At 44.1% G+C, this 25,000-nt stretch overlaps 1 protein-coding gene across 2 annotated transcripts in view; it reads right to left on the bottom strand.

Annotated features, from left to right (window-relative positions):
• LOC143287267 (G-protein coupled receptor dmsr-1-like) overlaps positions 1-25,000 on the bottom strand; it is a 243,341-nt gene that overhangs the window by 95,491 nt on the left and 122,850 nt on the right. Inside the window, exon 1 of one of the 2 annotated variants that reach the window (XM_076595212.1) lies at positions 7,847-7,991. The exons of the other annotated variant lie outside the window; for it this stretch is intronic. The gene's annotated coding sequence lies outside the window, so the exon portion shown is untranslated. Of the gene's footprint in view, positions 1-7,846; positions 7,992-25,000 lie in introns of those variants that run through there. 2 annotated transcript variants of the gene reach the window in all.

Raw genomic sequence — 25,000 nt, 5'->3', positions numbered from 1 at the left:
GTGTGTGTGTGTGTGTGTGTGTGTGTGTGTGTGTGTATGTGTGTGTGTGTGAAAGGTGAACTAAAACAATGTTGAAAGGTGAATCAAAACAAAGCTGAAAGGCGAACCAAAACAATGTTGAAAGATGAACCAAAACAATGTTGAAAGGTGACTCAAAACAATGTTGAAAGGTGAACCAAAACAATGTTGAAAGGTGACTCAAAACAATGTTGAAACGTGAATTAAGACAATGTTGAAAGGTGAACCAAAACAATGTTGAAAGGCGAACCAAAACAATGTTGAAAGGTGAACCAAAACAATGTTGAAAGGTGAATCAAAACAATAATGAAAGGTGAACCAAAACAATGTTGAAAGGTGAACCAAAACAACGATGAAAGGTGAACCAAAACAATAATGAAAGGTGAACCAAAACAATGTTGAAAGGATAATCAAAACAATGTTGAAAGGTGAACCAAAACAATGTTGAAAGGATAATCAAAACAATGATGAAAGGTGAACCAAAACAATGTTGAAAGGTGAACCAAAACAATGTTGAAAGGTGAACCAAAACAATGTTGAAAGGATAATCAAAACAATGGTGAAAGGTGAACCAAAACAATAATGAAAGGTGAACCAAAACAATGTTGAAAGGTGAACCAAAACAATGTTGAAAGGTGAATCAAAACAATGTTGAAAGGTGAACCAAAACAATGTTGAAAGGTGAACCAAAACAATGTTGAAAGGTGAACCAAAACAATGTTGAAAGGTGAACCAAAACAATGTTGAAAGGTTAATCAAAACACTGATGAAAGGTGAGTGAACCAAAACAATGATGAAAGGTGAACCAAACCAATGTTGACAGGTGAACCAAAACAATGTTGACAGGTGAACCAAAACAATGTTGAAAGGTGAACCAAAACAATGATGAAAGGTGAACCAAAACAATGTTGAAAGGTGAACCAAAACAATGTTGAAAGGTGAACCAAAACAATGTTGACAGGTGAACCAAAACAATGTTGAAAGGTGGTGAACCAAAACAATGTTGAAAGGTGAACCAAAACAATGTTGAAAGGTGAATCGAAACAATGTTGAAAGGTGAACCAAAACAATGTTGACAGGTGAACCAAAACAATGATGAAAGGTGAACCAAAACAATGTTGACAGGTGAATCAAAACAATGTTGAAAGGTTAATCAAAACAATGATGAAAGGTGAGGTGAACCAAAACAATGATGAAAGGTGAACCAAAACAAAGCTGAAAGGTGAATCAAAACAAAGCTGAAAGGCGAACCAAAACAATGTTGAAAGGTGAATCAAAACAATGTTGAAAGGTGAATCAAAACAATGTTGAAAGGTGAATCAAAACAATGTTGAAAGGTGAATCAAAACAATGTTGAGAGGTGAACCAAAACAATGTTGAAATGTTAATCAAAACAATGATGAAAGGTGAGGTGAACCAAAACAATGTTGAAAGGTGAACCAAAACAATGATGAAAGGTGAACCAAAACAATGTTGAAAGGTGAACCAAAACAATGTTGAAAGGTGAACCAAAACAATGTTGAAAGGTTAATCAAAACAATGATGAAAGGTGAGGTGAACCAAAACAATGTTGAAAGGTGAACCAAAACAATGATGAAAGGTGAATCAAAACAATGTTGAAAGGTTAATCAAAACAATGATGAAAGGTGAACCAAAACAATGTTGAAAGGTTAATCAAAACAATGATGAAAGGTGAACCAAAACAATGTTGAAAGGTTAATCAAAACAATGATGAAAGGTGAACCAAAACAATGTTGAAATGTTAATCAAAACAATGATGAAAGGTGAGGTGAACCAAAACAATGTTGAAAGGTGAACCAAAACAATGTTGAAAGGTGAATCAAAACAATGTTGAAAGGTGAACCAAAACAATGTTGAAAGGTGAACCAAAACAATGTTGAAAGGTGAACCAAAACAATGATGAAAGGTGAACCAAAACAATGTTGAAAGGTGAACCAAAACAATGATGAAAGGTGAGGTGAACCAAAACAATGTTGAAAGGTGAAACAAAACAAAGCTGAAAGGTGAACCAAAACAAAGCTGAAAGGTGAATCAAAACAATGATGAAAGGGGCTGATCAGCGCGATGAGTGAGACGATGGTAATGTATCTGCTGCTCCTTTTCTGTTGAAAGGCTCCGTGGAGCAAGTGGTAACATGTCAGTGCCTGATATTTTTGGTATTTTGTATAACTCTTTCTGTCACAACAGATTTCTCGTGTGAAATTCGGGCTGCTCTCCCCAGGGAGTGCGCGTCGCTATACTACAGTGCCACCCATTTATTTATTTATTATTTCTGCCTGCAATTTTATTTGTTTTCCTATCGAAGTGGATTTTTCTACAGGGACAACCCTTTTGTTGCCGTGGGTTTTTTTACGTACGTGCACTGCACACGGGACCTCGGTTTATCGTCTCATCCGAATGACTAGCGTCCAGACCACCACTCAAGGTCTAGTGGAGGGGCGGGGGGGGATACTGGCGAGTGCCGGTGTGAAGAAAAGCCCTGCACACAAGCACCAAGCAGCAACGGTTGGAAGCCACAGGAAACTGAAGAGACGAGAAGGAAGGCCTGACTAACCTCACCATGGCTTGAGACGACTACACGACCATGACAGATGGGAAAGCTGCATGCAGACTCCACTGTTGCAAGGGTTGTCAGGGTAACTGTGATCTATTTTCCAAACGTCCCTGTGGCCGTTTCCGCCAGGGTGACAATCGGAAGTGTGACACCGGGGTCCGGCAAGGAATGTCCGTGCTGTTCTGATAGAAGGGGATGTAGCAGGTGGTGTGGGGGCAGGCTGAAGGGGGGGTAATGTGGGTTTGCTCTTTTCACACGTCAGGTCCTGGCGCCATCTGTCTCTGTCTGTCCCTCTGTCTGTCTGTCTGCCTGTCTCTCGCTTTCTCTGTATATGACTTACAACAATGGCTGATATGTGAGTCGGCCAATGTGATTATAATTATATCCACCATTGAAAAATAAAGATTCTCTCTCTCTCTCTCTCTCTCTCTCTCTTCTGCCTATTTCTATGTCTCTCCCTGTCTGTAAGCGGATACGTATGCCCCCGCCCTCCCCCCCCCTCTCTCTCCTTTTCCCATATTTCTTTTTAACGATTTGAGTTGTTCCGCATTTGTGCAGTTTGATAGTCAAACTTACTCTAAACAATTGTAATTTTACCAAGACCTGTAGCAATGTCAGATATGAATACTCCGTGGTTAATCAAGGATGGTTTTCGAATAGGACATCTGAGTACAAACTACGCTGTAAACAAAATAACTGAATTATCTTCAGTTCTGTGTAATTCAGAGAAAAACTTTCACGTGTTTTGTTTTTCAGAAACACATTTATCTGCTCATATTTCAGACAAAGATATTTCAATAGCTGGTTATGACTTGATCCGTAGAGATCCCACCCGTTTCCGGGAGACTGGATTTCACCGTTCCGTTAGGTTTAAGAGAACTGAAAGTCTAGAACAACACAACATAGAAACAAGTTGGCTTGAAGTAAAACTGAAAGATTCCAAACCAGTTCTTTTCTCTTTTCTGTACAGAAATTCCGCCGGAAATGTGGATTGAATGAGAATTCAAAGTTATCATAAACCTCGGTGATTTCAATATTGATCTATCAAAATTAAATAATCAATGGATACAAATATGTTAATCTTTTACCTTGAAGCAGCTAATAAAGACACCAACACGTGTAACTAATTCGTCAAGGACAATAATAGACTTCGTGTACGTAACAAACCAAAACACAATCATTTGGTTCACAATCAAGTGTTCCAGTATGTGGCTGTAGTGATCACTTCCCTATTTGCATCACATGGTCCAAGAAAGAAGCGAGAATTCCAAAACTTTACAACAAAATTATCACTTACAGAAAATTCTCGAAATTCGACAGTGACTATTTTCTTCTAGATCTTTGAACTCACCTCCAAATAATGCGTATGAATTCACAGATCAAGCTGTTGTATTTTGGTATACTATTTTCTATAATATCTACAACAAACATGCTCCTCTTCAAACCAAACGAGTGAAATTGCGTTTAAAAATCCCATGGCTTAGCAAAGAAATTCATGTAAACATATATCCTAGAGACTATCTGTTGGCAAAAGGATCTCGTGATGACTACAAAAAAACAAATCAATTATGAAACGTCTCTCCTGCGAGTAGAGAAAAAGAAATTCTTTAGAGAATTAATTGATCAAAAGAAAGATAGCAAGTCCATTTGGAAAGTTATTAATCAGCTTACAAATAAAAATACTAATACTTCTTTAAATCCCATGCATTATAATATATCTGCTGATGCATTAAATTATTTCTCTACCGTTGCACATCAGATAGTTAATGACAAATCGAAAGAATGATTTGGAGATTCTAAAATCATTTTGTAATGAAAAGAATATTGACTCTGAAATGACAATTACACCTGTTAGTGTCCACGAAGTATTAATTTCTTTAAAACGATTGAAGCAGACACAACGCTTAGTATCGATGGATTAGATGGTAAAATTCTTGAATTAGCTGCTCCTGTTATAGCTGAAACCCTCACACACATCTACAATGTTTGCATCATCAAAAACACTTTCCCGGATAGTTTTAACCAAGCAAAAATAATGTCATTTTACAAATCAGGAATCCCCGATGAACCTTCTAATTACCACCCTATTTCTATTCTGTCAGTGCCTTCAAAACCATTAGTGCAACATACATATAATGTCTTCTACCTTATCTAACGAAATACAGTCTCTTACATACTAATCAATCCAGATTCAGAGCAAACACCTGTTATTAAAAAAGAAAAAGAAAAAAGAAGAAAAAAAAGTCAACATTCAATCTTGAAATATTGGTTCTTTTCAATGAACAAGCAACTTTTGGCTCTGATAAACATGATTTACATGTGGGTTGTGTTCTTCTCTATGGATATCTGTGTCATGTTCATTTGGAAAATGGAAACGGCACAGCGTTACTAGGGGATTACTTTGGTTGCTTGATGATATGTGATGGTATATGATGATATATGAGACACATGTGTCATTAATATAGTGATGTGAACAGCATTAGTGCTTATCACTTTCCTCTTTCATCTACAACCCCCACCCCATCCTCCACCTCACCCCCACACACTTTTTGTTCTTTTCTTTCTTTTAGGGGATTCCTTGGCTTCTTCTTAACAACAATCATCAATACTGAAAGTTTGGAACACCAGGCTCCTAAGGAAAATACACCATTTGTTTTTATCTTATCGATCTTGTGCACACACGGTCTCTCTCTCGCTCTCTTAATATACACCCAAGATCTGAGATCAACCTAAATAGAGCCCACTTCTTTCATGATCCAAAAAGTCAGGAAAGACTCTGGGAGACGGCGCCAGACCAAGCGTGGTTTCCGGTACGTCATTTCCTGCTGAGGTGCGTCAAGTGGATGGAGGGAATAGATGCAGTCCGTCAGGTCTCTATTTGAACCATACCTCCCCTTCCTGACCTGAAAGCACAGTGCCTGGAGTCCTGTCTGATATCAAGGACATCGCTTTGATCGTCGTCTCTCATTTGTCCCACCTTTTCGTTTAGTTATCTATTGATGTATTAGCTTTTTACCTGTAGAACGTTATAGCAGCTATCGGTTCAAAGCACTGGTGCAACGTGTGTGTGTGTGTGTGTGTGTGTGTGTGTGTGTGTGGGCATGCGCGTTTATGCGTTCCCATGGCAGACTGTGAAACTTTGCCGTGGGTGGATGTGTTGGATGGACATCTGCCTCCTTTAACTCACTCAGTACGGCCAGTGCTCTCTTCTCCTCTACACAGACCCATCGGATGTCCAGTGGGTGTCTGAATGACCCAACCTTTAGCTTCCGTCGTCAGAATTGTGGTATTCTTTGTCAACATTCACCTCTTCAGTATAAGAGCCTTCCGCTTGCAATATTTTGATGATGGTAATTGGGGTGAAACGCTGTTAGCGTCGTCTCTTTCGCCGTTCGTATGGAAAGAGTTAAAGCAGGTCTAGTGTAGCCTATATGGATTTGTCCGACGTTTTGACGTCTCCATGAAACAGAAGCAGACAAGGTAAGGAAACGTAATCCCTGAGACATGCTTTATTCAGCACACAGCCACAAAAGTCGGTGACGACACGTGACTTTTTATTGCTTGGTCCTTCAGGACCGGAAACCACGCTAAATAGAGCCCACTTCTGTAGAAAAAACAAAACAAAAAAACAAAAAACAACAAACTCTGCAGACACACTTTCACCCACACATTTTCAATACCTCCTCCATCCAAACTCAAACGCCTAACCAAAGTTGAAAGACGTTAAACTAAAGGAAGAAACACACACACACACACACACACACACACACACACACACACACACACACACACACCCGCACTCACACCCACACCAACACAGAGTTGATGCCAACACCAAGGAGCAAGGACTCCCTTCGGGGCCATCAAACGTCTATCAGGAGCTCCCATTGACAGCCGGCAAGTTCATCACTGGAGCTGATAATACCACGGCCAGTCACAGCTCTCCAAACTGCTGCCTGTTGTCAGTTCTTCTGGGGTGGTTGGGGGGGGGCGGGGGGGGGGGGGGGGGGGGGTAAACCAGGGAGGCAGACTTCTAAGCACAGCCGCTGCGTGGATGGTTTCATCCGGTTTGTTTTGTTTTGCTTTTTTTTTTTTTTTTTAACTTTGTTAGCAGTGTTTATTGTGTGCCAGGTGTGCCATTGGTTTTCAGCAGCTATTCTGGGCTTTTTTGTGTTTGGTTTGGTTTGGTTTTTGAGGCGGTCGAACGAGAGAAGAACATGTAATGGTCTTGTTCCTTCATCAACTAATATAAGTACATGACTGCAAGGTGACAGGCAGAAAGAAATTTTGGAGAGAGAGAGAGAGACAGACAGACAGACAGAGACACAGAGACAGAGAGACAGAGTGGTTGAAATGATTTTGCCGAAAATCCCCCCCCCACCACCACCCCAACCCCCCACCACACACCCCCATCCCCACTCAGGGTTTCCCTTGATTTTAGTAACACGCATTTTTGGACAAACAAATAAAAGAAAGATGTTCCCATGGAAGAAAATGATAGGGTGTAAATAATAATACGAATAATAACTTCCAGGAGAGTTTGTGCACCGACACCAGTGGGGTCAAAATGCTTGGTGGGATCACTTTCTGAGGCTACACCTGCAAGACCACTTAACACTGAACGCAACACGGAACGAACACACACACACACACACACACACACACACGCGCACACACACACACACACACACACACACACACACACACAAGGGGGGGGGGGAGAAATACCAATCAAGGAACTGACATTTTGTATATCACTGTTTTAAATCACTTGTCTCCCAATCCCAACACGCTCAAAGACATTACACACAGACAGCACAGCGCACACAGTGAGCAACGCCAAGACTTGCTGTACTGGTCTTTGGCCAGTTCTTGCCGCTACCTGTCTCTTGACGTTGACCTCATGGCACGGTCATTGACCTCATGGCACAGTCATTGACCTCATGGCACGGTCATTGACCTCATGGCACAGTCATGGCACAGTCATTGACCTCATGGCACGGTCATTGACCTCATGGCACAGTCATTGACCTCATGGCACAGTCATGGCACAGGTCATTGACCTCATGGCACGGCCATTGACCTCATGGCACGGTCATTGACCTCATGGCACAGTCATGGCACGGTAATTGACCTCATGGCACGGTCATTGACCTCAGTCATGGCACGGTCTTCTGTCATCTTCTTCTCACTGTGTTGTGCCATCAGCGTGACAAGTGTTGTCGCCAGCATTCTCCTGCTGTGGTCTCCTACCTCTGGTTACACTGTGACTCCGACTGTCTGGCGCTGTTTTCTGGAACTCTCGTCTTCAGCTCCTGGGTTCAGCTGTCCGTTTCAAGCTGTCTTCTCCTTGTGGGCCTCTTTCGGACTGTCCCGACAACACACACCACTGACGCCGCGCCATGTGTACTGGACGATTCAAAAAGAAAAATGATAGTATTCTTTTAACTGATGTATTTTCCGTTGCTATTTTGTGTATGTTTTGCTTTGTTTAGACAGAGCGTTTTTTTGTTTTTTTTTCAACATTCGTTTCTATGATTTATTAGTAGTTGGAAGATGTCGGATTATGCATTTTTTTTTTTTCTTTTCTTTTTCTTTGGCCCTTTTGTTTGTTGCTGTGTAGGGAGAAGGGTTATGGTGGGCTGAAGGAAAGCTGCCATAAGAACGGTTGATGAAGACATTATGTGTGGACCTTACAGCCATAAGAACGGTTGATGAAGACATTATGTGTGGACCTTACAGCCATAAGAACGGTTGATGAAGACATTATGTGTGGACCTTACAGCCATAAGAACGGTTGATGAAGACATTATGTGTGGACCTTACAGCCATAAGAACGGTTGATGAAGACATTATGTGTGGACCTTACAGCCATAAGAACGGTTGATGAAGACATTATGTGTGGACCTTACAGCCATAAGAACGGTTGATGAAGACATTATGTGTGGACCTTACAGCATAAGAACGGTTGATGAAGACATTATGTGTGGACCTTACAGCCATAAGAACGGTTGATGAAGACATTATGTGTGGACCTTACAGCCATAAGAACGGTTGATGAAGACATTATGTGTGGACCTTACAGCCATAAGAACAGTTGATGAAGACATTATGTGTGGACCTTACAGCCATAAGAACGGTTGATGAAGACATTATGTGTGGACCTTACAGCCATAAGAACGGTTGATGAAGACATTATGTGTGGACCTTACAGCCATAAGAACGGTTGATGAAGACATTATGTGTGGACCTTACAGCCATAAGAACGGTTGATGAAGACATTATGTGTGGACCTTACAGCCATAAGAACGGTTGATGAAGACATTATGTGTGGACCTTACAGCCATAAGAACGGTTGATGAAGACATTATGTGTGGACCTTACAGCATAAGAACGGTTGATGAAGACATTATGTGTGGACCTTACAGCCATAAGAACGGTTGATGAAGACATTATGTGTGGACCTTACAGCCATAAGAACGGTTGATGAAGACATTATGTGTGGACCTTACAGCCATAAGAACAGTTGATGAAGACATTATGTGTGGACCTTACAGCCATAAGAACGGTTGATGAAGACATTATGTGTGGACCTTACAGCCATAAGAACGGTTGATGAAGACATTATGTGTGGACCTTACAGCCATAAGAACGGTTGATGAAGACATTATGTGTGGACCTTACAGCCATAAGAACGGTTGATGAAGACATTATGTGTGGACCTTACAGCCATAAGAACGGTTGATGAAGACATTATGTGTGGACCTTACAGCCATAAGAACAGTTGATGAAGACATTATGTGTGGACCTTACAGCCATAAGAACAGTTGATGAAGATATTATGTGTGGACCTTACAGCCATAAGAACGGTTGATGAAGACATTATGTGTGGACCTTACAGCAATAAGAACGGTTGATGACATTATGTGTGGACCTTACAGCCATAAGAACGGTTGATGAAGACATTATGTGTGGACCTTACAGCCATAAGAACGGTTGATGAAGACATTATGTGTGGACCTTACAGCCATTTACAGGGAGAGGAGTACACATGCCAACATTATCCATTGGAAACTGTTCATCATAAAACCCTGATGGTTATAGCTAAAATAATGGTTGTAATGATTCCTTTCCGAAACACACAGCAGTAAAAAACAACAACAAAAAACAATCTCAGTGAAGCACCGAAATAAATGAATTCTCTCTCTCTCTCTTTGCATGTAAACGTTTTTTTAACATACCACTTAGAGTACCAAACAAGTTTGCATACGAACACACACACACACACACACACACACACACACACACACACACACACACACACACACACACACACGGCATACAGGCATTAGCATGGTGTTAGTAAAATGCATAGGAAAAAAATGAACAAAATCAAAGAAACAAACACACACACACACACACACACACACACACGGCATACAGGCATTAGCATGGTGTTAGTAAAATGCATAGGAAAAAAATGAACAAAATCAAAGAAACAAACACACACAACACACACCGCATTACACATCAGAATGGGGGATAGAGGGTGAGGAAGGTTCTGTCAACCATACACATCTGACAAACAGTATCAATAAAATGAACGATTTACATTACACATTATGGCATAAGATGGGAAAGGCAATGTTTTTTGAAGGTGGTTGGGCAATGGTGTTGTTTAATTGTTTCTGGGAGTGAGTTCCATAGGGTGGCGCTTGTGTAAATAAGACTGGATTTGAACAAGTCAATTCTTGGAAGTGGGATATGGACTTTGGGGGGGGGGGGGGGGGATTCCTTGATGAATTTACAGAAAATTTTTCTATTAATGTTGGAGAGAGAGAGAGAGAGAGAGAGAGAGAGAGAGACAGAGACAGAGACAGAGACAGAGAGACAGAGAGAGAGAGAGAGAGTATAAGTTGAATATCTAGTTCTTTGCATTCGCGCATTAATTTATTGATTAATAAACAGATTCACCCAACCACCCACTCATTCCCCCCAACTGTATCCCCCCTCCACACACACACACACACTCTCTCTCTCTCTCTCTTAAACACATTCCTGTCTAACTCACACGCCTCACACCTTTTCCCCTCATATTCTATTCAGAGTTTACCTCATGCGTACGTTCTTATTTTTTCCAGTGTTTCTCAGATTTCTTTTTAATTTGTAAAAGTCTACACACAGAATTACTACGAAGAACAAAAGCATGTATGCAGGAAGAAAAGCACACGTGTGTGTTACCTGATAGTGAGGGAGCCTTCTATGTGTTACCCGATGGTGAGGGAGCCCTCTATGTGTTACCTGATGGTGAGGGAGCCCTCTATATGTTACATGATGGTGAGGGAGCCCTGTGTGTGTTACCTGATGGTGAGGGAACCCTCTGTGTGTTACCTGATGGTGAGGGAGCCCTCTGTGTGTTACCTGATAGTGAGGGAACCCTCTGTGTGTTACCTGCTAGTGATGGAACCTTCTGTGTGTTACCTGATGGTGAGGGAGCCCTCTGTGTGTTACCTGATGGTGAGGGAACCCTCTGTGTGTTACCTGATGGTGAGGGAACCCTCTGTGTGTTACCTGATGGTGAGGGAACCCTCTGTGTGTTACCTGATGGTGAGGGAGCCCTCTGTGTGTTACCTGATAGTGAGGGAACCCTCTGTGTGTTACCTGATAGTGAGGGAGCCCTCTGTGTGTTACCTGATGGTGAGGGAACCCTCTATGTGTTACCTGATGGTGAGGGAGCCCTCTGTGTGTTACATGATGGTGAGGGAGCCCTCTGTGTTTTACCTGATGGTGAGGGAGCCCTCTGTGTGTTACATGATGGTGAGGGAACCCTCTGTGTGTTACATGATGGTGAGGGAGCCCTCTGTGTGTTACATGATGGTGAGGGAGCCCTCTGTGTGTTACCTGATAGTGAGGGAACCCTCTGTGTGTTACATGATGGTGAGGGAACCCTCTGTGTGTTACCTGATGGTGAGGGAGCCCTCTGTGTGTTACCTGATGGTGAGGGAGCCCTCTGTGTGTTACATGATGGTGAGGGAGCCCTCTGTGTGTTACCTGATGGTGAGGGAGCCCTCTGTGTGTTACCTGATGGTGAGGGAACCTCTCTCCGCCTGTCGACTGCTGCCTTACTAACTGATGGGACAGTGTTCCAGCAGGGGGCCATTGAGACTGCGGTGGGATGCCAGGCTGGCCACGCTTTGAACAGCTGTGTGTGTGAGGGTGGGGGTGGATGTGGGGGTGGGGGTGTGGGTGTGTGGGTGAGTGCGTATGTGTGGGGGGGAGGGGGAGGGGGAGGGGGATGTAATTTGTTTCCACGGGTGTGCAAAGGGAAAAAGGCAAAAGGTGAACGGGAAAAGGAAGGGAGAAAAGAATACACACACACACACACACACACACACACACACACACACACACACACACACATATATGTATATATATATATATATATATATATATATATATATATATATATATATATATAATATAATATTCCTCTGTCTCTGTCTCTGTCTCTGAGTCTCTCTCTTTGCCATGGGTTCTTTTACGTGCGCTGCACACGGGACCTCGGTTTATCGTTTCATTGGAAGGACAGCCATTCAGACCATCACTCAAGGGTCAAGGTTCCATTCCCCTTTCCGCCCCCGTGTGTTGTGTTCCTGGGAAAGACACTTTACTCCCATTTTCCGGACTCCACCCAGTTTGAAATGGGTTCCTGAATATTATTTGGGTCGGGAAGAGTAAAATGGCGACAGGAGAGGATTGCCCGCCCACCTCTCCCCTCCCCCCTCCCCCCGGCCCCCCTTCCCATGCCGAGCCCTTGACACTGTCGATATGGATTGACTGGCCCCATGGCCTCCAAAAGGCGAAAGGACATTTAATCTTTAACCTGGTACGTCACACCTCATGCATAGCACACACACTCACCACACATACCTCAACACATACATCATACATACCCCACACATACCTCGCACATACCCCACACGTACCCCACAAATACCTCACACATACATCACACATACCTCGCACATAGCCCACACATACCTCGCACATACCTCACACATACCCCACACATACCCCACACATACCCCACACATACCCCACACATACCTCACACATACCTCACACATACCTCACACATACCTCACACATTCCTCACACATACCTCACACACAGCCCACACATTCCTCACACATACCCCACACATACCCCACACATACCCCACACATACCCGACACATACCACACACATACCTCACACATACCCCACACATTCCTTACACATACCCCACACATACCTCACACATACTCCACACACAGCCTACACATTCCTCACACATACCCCACACATACCCCACATAGACCCCACACATACCTCACACACACCATACACATGCCTCACACATATCCCACACATACCTCACACATACCTCACCCGCAGCCCACACATACCTCACACATACCTCACACATACCCCACACATTCCTCACACATACCCCACACATTCCTCACACATACCCCACACATACCCCACACATACCCCACACATACCCCACACATACCCCACACATACCTCACACATACCTCACACATACCCCACACATACCTCACACATACCTCACACATACCCCACACATACCCCACACATACCCACACATTCCTCACACATACCCACACAGACCCACATCACTCCGCACACATACCCCACATATCTCCCACACACTCCTCAAACATACCCCACACATACCCCACACATACCCGAGCACATACCCCACAATACCCGACAGCAAACCCACACATACCCCAGCACATACCCACACTTTCCTCACACATAACTCACACAGCACCTCTACGTAGACCCACACATGTCCTCATACATACCCCACACATACTCTCACACATTCCTCACATCATACCCCACCACGTATACCCACACAGTCTCATACATACCCCACACATACCTCACACATTCCTCACACATACCCCACACATACCTCACACATACCTCACACATACCCCACACATACCCCACACATACCCCACACATTCCTCACACATACCTCACACACACCTCACGTATACCCACACATTCCTCATACATACCCCACACATACCTCACACATACCCCATACATACCTCACACATTCCTCACACATACCTCACCCATACCCAACACATACTCCACACATACTCTACACATACCTCACACATACCCCACACACAGCCCACACACAGCCCCCCCCCCTTCCTGCCAGCAGTGCCGATGACGTCCCAGGCAATCAGACTCCGCACTGCTCAGTGACCGCTTTAAGCCGGGCTGGCAGGTCAGTGGGAGGCACTTCCTCATCACACGGCTTGGCGGTTAAATGGAGAGAACGCTGAGACACTGCAGTCATTCCTTCTGTCTGTCTGTCTGTCTGTCAATCTCTCCCCCCCCCTCCCTCTCTGTCTCTCTCCCTCTCTCTCTCTGTATCGCTCTGTCTGTCTGTCTGTCAATCTCTTCCCCCCCCCTCTCTCTTTCTGTATCGCTCTGTCTGTCTGTCTGTCAATCTTTTCCCTCTCTCTGTCTCTGTCTGTATCGCTATGTCTGTCTGTCAATCCCCCCCCCCTCTGTCTCTCTCTCTGTGTATCGCTCTGTCTGTCTGTCTGTCAATCTTTCCCCTCTCTCTGTCTCTGTCTCTGTATCGCTCTGTCTGTCTGTCTGTCAATCTTTCCCCTCTCTCTGTCTCTGTCTCTGTATCGCTCTGTCTGTCTGTCAATCTTTCCCCTCTCTCTGTCTCTGTCTCTGTATCGCTCTGTCTGTCTGTCAATCTTTCCCCTCTCTCTGTCTCTGTATCGCTCTGTCTGTCTGTCAATCCCGCCCCCCCCCCCCTCTCTCTGTCTGTCTCTCTCTGTATCGGTCTGTCTGTCTGTCAATCCCCCCCCCTTCTCTGTCTCTGTCACTGTGTCGCTCTGTCTGTCTGTCTGTCTCCCTCTCTCTCTTTCTCTCAATAATCTCTGTCCCACTCCCTATCAGTTTGCAAACATTGCTTGAACTTATTCTCTCTCTCTTTCTCTCTCTCTCTCACCCTCTCTCTCTCCCTCTGTCACCCTCTCTCTCTTTCTCTTTGTCCCCCCTCTCTCTCTATGCCATCTCTCTCTCTTTCACCCTCTCTCTCTCTGTGCCCTATCTCTCTCTCTGTGCCCCCCCCCCTCTCTGTCTTCTCTCTCACCCTCTTCTCTTTCTGTGTGCCCTCTCTCTCTCTCTTACCCTCTCTCTCTGTCTGAGCCGCCCCCTCTCTCTCACCCTCACACACACACACACACACACACACACACACACACACACACACACACACATTCTCTCTCTCTCTCTTCCTCTCGTGCCAGGACTCATCAGCAGAACGAAACAAGACAGCAGAAGTCCCATACTCTTTCCCAGAGAGGAGGCAGCAATGCTGAACTGATCAGTCTGGCTTAACTCTCTCCATACGAACGGCGAAAGAGACGACGTTGACAGCGTTTCCCCCCCCAGTTACCATCATCAAAATATTGCAAGCGGAAGGCTCTTATACTGAAGAGGTGAATGTTGACAAAGAATACCACAATTCTGACGACGGAAGCTAAAGGTTGGGTCATTCAGACACCCACTGGACATCCGAGGGGTCTGTGTAGAGGAGAAGAGAGGACTGGCCGTACTGAGTGAGTTAAGGAGCGTCCGATCCTCCTGAGCCGTCTGCTCAGCGTCGTGTTCTGAGCAGACTGCTCAAAAGAATGCTCAACCGATAGGTAGGCCGACGTTAATGAGTCCGCTGTCGGCTGGTTCCAGTCAGGAAGGCCGCTCTGCTCAACGCCCGTGTGGGGCTGGTTGGTTTGGTCGGCAATTGGGGTGGAATTGACGTGCATCTTTATGTATCAGGTGGGAGGGGGGGGAAGGATGGAGAGGAGAGAGCTAGAGAGGTGAGAGAGAGACAGAGACAGAGACAGACAGACAGACAGGCAGACATACACAGACAGAGCGAGATCTCGAGAGAGTGAGAGAAAGTGAGACAGAGATAGCTAGAGACAGAGAGAAAGAGAGAGCCAGACAAAGAGAGCGAGAGACAGAGAGAGAGAGAGAGAGAGAGAGAGAGAGAGAGAGAGAGAGAGAGAGAGAACACTGAAATGTTTAATGTCATTAGCTGTAAAGCTCTAGTGACATAGTAGGTACTAATCAGAACAAAATGGTGCAAAACAGATAAAATGGAACCGAAAGGAAAAAGAGAACTGAAACCAAATAACCTGATGAGATTTGCTAGCTTAAAGTACATGTGACAGGGGGGTAATGTGTCTTTTCTTTCCACGCGTTCGTCTCCAAGGTTTGAACAGTACACAGAAAGCAAAGTACATATAAAACATATAATGAATATTTACGCATGTAACATCGACGCACATCATATCAGTACAAACATATACTTCAGTACATACAAATCATGAAATAATTATTTATGTCTGAACAGCAAAACTCATCATAAAAATACAAACACATTATATAATTACATTGTCGAGATTGACCATCCAAATGTAACCCTTCCTTTTTATCTGTTTTTTGTTTCCTCATAGAATCCACACTAATTCTTAATTGACTGATGAGTATTTGGACCGATGATGGCCGTTTTCAGAGGGAGAGAGAGAACTCAGAACTCAGCAATATTTGACTGCAGACCTACCGGCCTGTTTGCAAAGGAGGTAGATACATTGATTTGAGACACACACAATACCCCAAATAAAGGGGGTGGTGTGTGTGTGTGTGTGTGTGTGTGTGTGTGTGTGTGTGTGTGTGTGTGTGTGTGTGTGTGTAGGGACTAGCTTCACGGACACATTTCCAAATCAAAAAGGTAGACAAATACAGATTTCAGTTCCTGACATTAACCTACAATAACGCTTTTGGTTTTGAAAACAGTTATATGATCATATGATTTCTTCTTCCCTCTTCTTATTGGCTCAATGAATAAGCATGAGAGAGAGAGACAGAGAGAGAGAGAGAGAGAGAGAGAGAGAGACAGAGACAGAGACAGAGAGACAGAGAGAGACAGAGAGGTGGAGGGGGAGAGACAGAGAGACACATACCTTGGAAAGGTGTGTGTATATTATGTGTGTGTGCGTGTGTGTGTAGGGGGGGGATGGCGGGGGGGGGGGGGGGGGGAGATGTAACGAACTGGACATTGGAAGAGTGGCTTGAGTGTGTATATAATGCACGAAAAATATATATACAAGAATAGTGTGATGATGAAACACACGATTGCATTTCTATTACACACACACACACACACACACACACACACACACACACACACACACACACACACACACACACAAAGAAAGAAAGAAAGAAAGAAAGAAAGAAAGAAAGAAAGAAAGAAAGAAAGAAAGAAAGAAGAAGAAGAAGAAGAAGAAGAAGAAGAAGAAGAAGAAGAAGAAGAAGAAGAAGAAGAAGAAGAAAAGAAGAAGAAGAAGAAGAAGAAGAAGAAGAAGAAAACAAAAAAGCAAACAAACAAAAAAACCACGATTAAACGCAAGTACTCGAACACAAATACACCATGCCCCTCCCATACATATACACAACACACATTCCCTAATATAAGACAAAACCCTTGTCAACACAAGCACAAACAAAACATTTCATTTCACAATCAATAAAGAAGTACTGGACCAATAGATTAAGACATGTGTTACTGTTTATCATTTTTAATGGGGTGATTCTTCAGATTTTCTTGAACATTAATTTTTTTTTTTTACGATACCTTTTTTTTTTTTTTTAGAGTGAGTGGAAGATTATGCCAAAATTTTCCACGACGAATGTAACGTTTGTTCTTTTATTTATTTTCTTTTTCCTTTCATTTATTTACTTGTTTTATACAGTGCATGTGACTTTTTTGTTAGTTTTTTCTCTGTATGAAGACAGTTTTGTGTTGTTTTCCTGATTTGCAATTTAGGTGGTGCACAGTGGCAAATATTGTTGATTTCAGATGTTGGTTTTGTATGTCCGTCTGTATGTATTAAATGTTAAACTCGAATAAAATATTTATTAAAAAAAAAGAAAGAAATCCACGAAGATATAGAAAGCTGGGTTTGTAAAGGCTGTTTCTAATTCTCGGTCTGTGTATGCAGTGCATGTGGTTGTGTCCGTGTTCATTTGTGTCTGTAATCATTTTTGGACCATCTCCACACATTATGCATACAAACAGCTTTGTTGAAGTACAGCTTGTGAAAAGATAATACATCAAACTGTTTATAATCCATTTGGGTCGGGGAGCTCGATTTTAACAATACTATTTTCAGTGCTCTTTTTTACATACGGTGAATAGATTTCATATTCGTAATGCTACAGTTGTCCCATAAAGTTGACGCATAATCGATTACTGGCAGAATTGTGCATGGAAAAAGAGCTTTCGTGAATGGACATTGAGGATGCTAGCTGAAGTATTTTATTGGAGAGGCGTTTGTTTAAGTACTTCGCATGATCAGTCCAAGATAGATCTTTGTCAATGACACCCAGAATTATATGTGAATCTACCTCTTCAATTCTATCGACGCCTAAGAATAGAGGTTTGAAGTCATATTTCATTCCTTGTCTCTTTTGTGGTGTACATACATACATACACTTCGTTTTCTGAGCATTTTAGGATATTTGATTCAATTGTGTCCTATCGTATGTGTGTATTTATGTGAGTGAGTTTGTGTGTGTGTGTGTGTGTGTGTGTGTGTGTGTGTGTGTGTGTGTGTGTGGAAGTGAGTGTGTGCATAATATATGTACGTGTGTGTGTGCAGTGTGTGTGTGTGCGTGTGTGTGTGTGTGTGTGAGTGTATGTATGTATGTGTGTGTGTGTGTGTGTGTGTGTGTGTGTGTGTGTGTGTGTGTGTGTGTGTGAGTGTGTGCATAATATATGTACGTGTTTGTGTGTGTGTGTGTGTGTGTGTGTGTGTGTGTGTGTGTGTGTGTGTGTGTGTGGTTGTGCGTGTGTGTTGTATCTGTGTCTGTGCCTGCATGTCTGTGAATGTTCATCAAATATTCATCAGTAAATTATGAGCTGAAACTTCTACAAACTCGGGAATGTATATTCCCCATTGCACGGTAATTTTTTTTCGCAAGAAAAACACCTCACCAACGCTTGGCAACCTAAACATAGCTGCAGACTGCTATTGCCGAAGGAAACTACAGACTGACCGTAGCATGGGTTGTCAGGGTAACGGTGATCTATTTTCCAAACGTCTCTGTGGCCGTTTCCGCCAGGGTGACAATCGGAAGTGTGACACCGGGGTCCTGCCTGGATTGTCCGTGCTGATGATGGAAGGGGATGCATCTGGCAGCGGGTGGGGGGTGGGGGGGGACCCTCGTCGCCACCTGTCTTATCTTTGTCTGTTTTGCCTGTCCAAGCTAAGGTTCTTGTTAAAGTATATGTTAAGGTTCCTCTTAAGGTTCCTATTAGGTTCATGTAAAGGTTCTTGTCAAGGTTCCCGTCAAGGTTCATGCCAAAGTTCGTGCCAAAGATTCCTGTTAAGGTTCATGTCAAAGTTTGTGCCAAGATTCCTGTTAAGGTTCATGTCAAAGTTCGTGCCAAGATTCCTATTCAGGTTCATGTCAGGGTTCGTGCCAAGATTCCTGTTAAGATTCATGCCAAGGTTTCGACAAGCTTCGTGCTAAGGTTCATGTTAAGCTTCGTGTTAAGGTTCGTGTTAAGGTTCATGCTAAGGTTCGTGTTAAGGTTCGTGTTAAGGCTCATGCTAAGGTTCGTGTTAAGGTCCATGCTAAGGTTCATGTTAAGGTACATGCTAAGGTTCGTGTTAAGGTCCATGCTAAGGTTCATGTTAAGGTCCATGCTAAGGTTCATGTTAAGGTACATGCTAAGGTTCGTGTTAAGGTCCATGCTAAGGTTCATGTTAAGGTTCGTGTTAAGGTCCATGCTAAGGTTCATGTTAAGGTACATGCTAAGGTTCATGTTAAGGTCCATGTTAAGGTTCATGTTAAGGTCCATGCTAAGGTTCATGTTAAGGGAAAAGGTGCCGGCGCACTGTGGCCACACGTCTTCTCTGGGTCAGCAGACTGGTTTTCTCACAGATTGATTTGTTATGACAAAAACATGATGCAATGCAATACGATACGATACGATACGATACGATACGATCCGATAAGACACGGTATCGTACGATACGATACGATGCTATACCATACACATTAATTTCTCCAAGCCCTCGCTCTCTACACGTAAAACACCCTTCTCCACTCCATACCCACTGTGTGTGTGTGTGTGTGTGTGTGTGTGTGTGTGTGTGTGTGTGTGTGTGTGTGTGTGTGTGTGTGTGTGTGTGTGTTCTGCCTCCCTAAGATCTGAAATCAACCGAAAAGTAGTTCACCACTTTGATGATGAAGAAAAAAAAAAAGATGATAAAAGAATCCAAGAGAGCAGGAGATGGCTTGAGGGAAAGCAACAACATCCCCAGACAAGGTCCGTGAGCGGGATGGAAGGATCGATGCTATCCTTCTGATCTTCTTCAACAGAGTGCCTCTACTCTGCTGCCTCACGTCAACAGTTGTGGGCCCTGCCCATTGATCCTCCCATTTCCTTCCTTCCTTCATTCATCAGGCTGCTGTCTCTGTGTCTCACTCTGTCTTTTATCTCTGTCTCTCCCTCCCCCCTCTCTCTCTCATTCACTCTCTTTCTATGTCTCTTTCTCTGTCTCTCTCTTTCTTTGTCTCTGTTTCTCTGTTTCTCTCTCTCATTCACTCCCTTTCTATGTCTATTTTTTCTCTCTCTCTGTCTCTTTCTCTGTCTCTCTCTTTCCTTGTCTCTGTTTCTCTGTTTCTCTCTCTCATTCACTCCCTTTCTATGTCTATTTTTCTCTCTGTGTGTCTCTTTCTCTGTCTCTCTCTATCTGTCTCTTTCTCGGATTTCTCTGAGTCTCTTTCCTGTCTTTCTCTCTCTCCCTGTTTCTTTCTCTGAGCCTCTTTCTCTGTCTCTCTCTCAATCTCTACCCCCCCTCTCTCTGTGGCTTTGTCTCAGTCTCTGTCTGTCTCTTTTTCTGTGTCTCTTTCTCTGTGTCTCTGTGTCTCTCTCTCAATCTCTCCCTCCACACCCGTCTCTGTGGCTTTGTCTCACTCTCTGTCTGTCTCTTTCTCTGTCTCTTTCTATCTCAAATCGTGTTAAACGGGTTACCCTTTGTCCACATCGCGTTCAAATATAAAGACAAAGTGCTTTTGCGTTGTAACAACATGGACATTATTCTGTAGATTAAAAGGCAACTTTCATTTCCTCATGTGTAGATCTTTCTACGAGGCTTTAGCCTCTTATCGTAATTAGTGTGCAATATAATGCATGCAATTTTAACTCACTCGGTACGGCCAGTCCTATCTTCTTCTCTACACAGACCCCTCGGATGTCCAGTGGGTGTCTGAATGACCCAACCTTTAGCTTCCGTCGTCAGAATTGTTTTATTCTTTGTCAACATTCACCTCTTCAGTATAAGAGCCTTCCACTTGCAATATTTTGATGATGGTAATTGGGCTGAAACGCTGTTAACGTCGTCTCTTTCGCCGTTCGTATGGAGAGAGTTAACATTGCTGTATTTCAACATGTTTACAATGACGATTAATCACAACATTGTAATCAAGTGAATATATGCAATATTTTTTATATGAAATTCTTATATGTTATTGATTCTTTTTAATTAAGTCATGTTTAATGTTTTTGTGTGGAGTAATGGTCTACGTTTCTTTTGCCGCACCTGGTGTAATTTCTCTTGATGAGATAATACAGTGATTCTTTTCTTAGCCTTTATCAAACACAACCCTCTCCCCCTCGCTATCTCACTCTCTCCCCCCTCTGTTTTTGTCTCTTTGTTTATCAGTTTAACCTTTTAACCCCCCCCCCCTCCCCCCTCCGGTTTTTCTTCTTCTACTCTTCCGGTTGGGTTGGGGAATGGTAGCTATTGATTCAAAACGTTGGCACGGCATGTAGTAACATAAAGACAAACGGTGTGTGAGTGTGTTTGTCTCCAGAAGCTTTTGGCCGATTTCAACAGAAATAGAAATCGATGATTAAAATGCTCATTTTCTTTCAACTTGCCCCTTGCTCAGGGTTACAAGATTTTTTTGTGATTTGATTTTTATTTTTATTTTTTATTTATTTATTTTATTTTTTTTTGTATCTGCGTATCTGTTTGTACGTTTGCGAGACTATAAACACCTTATCATTAACGTTTGTTGTTGTGAATCTTTTGATGTGCATTAACGACACTTAAAATCCTGAGGCAGCAGCAGGTCTGTACTCTCAAGTGTTTCCGCTGAGCAAAGGGAGGCAATTTCACACCAGTCCACTTTTGTGTTCGCATGCATACAGATATAGTCTACACCTGAATGCACCAAACACATCAACGTATATCTTCAAGTGGAAAAACATCCTCCAAGATAAAGTGCAGTGTAAAGAAAGGAGAAAAGCAAAACCCAAAGAAAGCACAGTTCAAAGAAAGTGAAATCTCAGTTTAAAGATTGGGGGGGGGGGGAGGGGGAGGGGGGGACCCCAAAAAGAAAACCAGAAAGCTTATTTTATAGAAAGCGGAATTCTCGTCCACAGAAAGGACTGACTTTGTCAACAGAAAAAGCGTATAACTTGTTTGATGCAGCAACACGTTACGAGTCCATTTTCTGGACGAATGGACGTGATTTCATGGCAGACGACACTTTCCCTCCAGAACCCTTTCACGTGATTGGCACAGGAACAAACTGACGCCATCCCGCTCTGCCCCCTGACGACGCCAAAAGCCTTCCGTTTCCAATCCACGGGTCTTTTGGAAAGCTGTTATGTTCCGCTTCACTGCAGTCCTGTGAACAGTGTTGTTTTTTCGGCACCTCTGCCATCCAGTGCTGATCACCGCCTCGTTTTTTAGCGACAGGAGGTCGTGCAGCCACTGGATTCACGTGGTGCCGGTGTAACAGCTTCAAAGTACCACCACGTGAATTTTACCCCGCGGTCATCCTGGGATAGCCTCGAATATGGGTATTCTGAAACCTGACTGGGTGGTCAACTTATGATTTTTTAATTTTTTTTTATATTAAAGATATACTGATCTTCCATCTCTCTCTCTTTTCATCAGTAACTCTATATATCCCTTTCTATAACCCCCTCTCTCTCCAGTTTTCTCTCTCCATTCCCGCCTCCCCATAGCTCTCCCTCCTCTCCCTCCCCTCTCTCTCTACTCTCCCCTTTCTGTCTACTCTCCCCTCTCTCTCCCTCTGTCTTTCTCCCTCTCTCTCTACTCTCCCCTCTTTCTCCCTCTCTCTCTACTCTCCCCTCTCTCTCCCTCTGTCTTTCTTCCTCCTTCTGTCTTTCTCCCTCTCTCTACTCTCCCCTCTCTCTCCCTCTGTCTTTCTCCCTCTCTCTACTCTCCCCTCTCTCTCCCTCTCTCTCTACTCTCCCCTCTCTCTCCCTCTCTCTCTACTCTCCCCTCTCTCTCCCTCTGTCTTTCTCCCTCTCTCTACTCTCCCCTCTCTCTCCCTCTCTCTCTACTCTCCCCTATCTCTCCCTCTGTCTTTCTCCCTCTCTTTCTACTCTCCCCTCTCTCTCCCTCTCTCTCTACTCTCCCCTCTCTCTCCCTCTGTCTTTCTCTCCCTCTGTCTTTCTCCCTCTCTCTCTACTCTCCCCTCTATCTCCCCCTCTCTCTACTCTCCCCTCTCTCTCCCTCTGTCTTTCTCCCTCTCTCTCCCTCTGTCTTTCTCCCTCTCTCTCTACTCTCCCCTCTCTCTCCCTCTCTCTCTACTCTCCCCTCTCTCTCCCTCTGTCTTTCTTCCTCTCTCTACTCTCCCCTCTCTCTCCCTCTGTCTTTCTCCCTCTCTCTACTCTCCCCTCTCTCTCCCTCTCTCTCTACTCTCCCCTCTCTCTCCCTCTCTCTCTACTCTCCCCTCTCTCTCCCTCTGTCTTTCTCCCTCTCTCTCCTCTCCCCTCTCTCTCCCTCTCTCTCTACTCTCCCCTCTCTCTCCCTCTGTCTTTCTCCCTCTCTCTACTCTCCCCCTCTCTCTCCCTCTCTCTCTACTCTCCCCTCTCTCCCTCTCTCTCTACTCTCCCCTCTCTCTCCCTCTGTCTTTCTTCCTCTCTCTACTCTCCCCTCTCTCTCCCTCTCTCTGTACTCTCCCCTCTCTCTCCCTCTGTCTTTCTGCCTCTCTCTACTCTCCCCTCTCTCTCCCTCTCTCTCTACTCTCCCCTCTCTCTCCCTCTCTCTACTCTCCCCTCTCTCTCCCTCTGTTTTTCTCCCTCTCTCTCTACTCTCCCCTCTCTCTCCCTCTCTCTCTACTCTCCCCTCTCTCTCCCTCTGTCTTTCTCCTCTCTACTCTCCCCTCTCTCTCCCTCTGTCTTTCTTCCTCTCTCTACTCTCCCCTCTCTCTCCCTCTGTCTTTCTCCCTCTCTCTCTACTCTCCCCTCTGTCTCCCTCTCTCTCTACTCTCCCCTCTCTCTCCCTTTGTCTTTCTCCCTTTCTCTACTCTCCCCTCTCTCTCCCTCTCTCTCTACTCTCCCCTCTCTCTCCCTTTGTCTTTCTCCCTTTCTCTACTCTCCCCTCTCTCTCCCTCTGTCTTTCTCCCTCTCTCTCTACTCTCCCCTCTCTCTCCCTCTGTCTTTCTCCCTCTCTCTCTACTCTCCCCTCTCTCTCCCTCTGTCTTTCTCCTCTCTCTCTACTCTCCCCTCTCTCTCCCTCTGTCGTTCTCCCTCTCTCTCTACTCTCCCCTCTCTCTCCCTCTGTCGTTCTCCTCTCTCTCTCTACTCTCCCCTCTCTCTCCCTCTGTCTTTCTTCCCTCTCTCTACTCTCCCCTCTCTCCCTCTGTCTTTCTCCCTCTTCTCTACTCTCCCCTCTCTCTCCCTCTGTCGTTCTCCCTCACTCTCTACTCTCCCCTCTCTCTCCCTCTGTCTTTCTCCCTCTCTCTCTACTCTCCCCTCTCTCTCCCTCTGTCTTTTCTCCCTCTCTCTCTACTCTCCCCTCTCTCTCCCTCTGTCTTTCTCCCTCTCTCCCTACTCTCCCTTCTCTCTCCCTCTGTTTTTCTACCTCTCTCTCCCTCTGTTTCTCTCCCTCTGTCTTTCTCCCCTCTCTCTCTCTACTCTCTTCTCACTCTTTACTCCCACTTTTCTGCCCTTTTTCTGTCTCTGTCTCTGTATATCTCTCTATCTATGTCTCTCTCTGTCTCTCTGTCTCTCTCTCTCTCTCTCTCTCTCTCTCTCTCTCTCTCACCTCTCTGCTTCTTCACTCTCTTCCCTATCACTTTGTCAGCTTGTATGTTGGATATAGTAGGCAATGCCAGCGCATCAAGGTTCAATTCCAAATTTGTAGAATCTGTGAGGGGAAGGTGGTGTGTGCTAATATCTGAGGGGAACATGGTGTGTGTTAATATCTGAGGGGAATGTGGTGTGTG

This window comes from Babylonia areolata, chromosome 11 (assembly GCF_041734735.1).
Source record: "Babylonia areolata isolate BAREFJ2019XMU chromosome 11, ASM4173473v1, whole genome shotgun sequence".
NCBI lineage: Eukaryota > Metazoa > Mollusca > Gastropoda > Neogastropoda > Buccinidae > Babylonia > Babylonia areolata.
The sequence above is the reverse complement of the archived record's forward strand: the minus strand, read 5'-3'. Positions and strand labels throughout refer to the sequence as shown.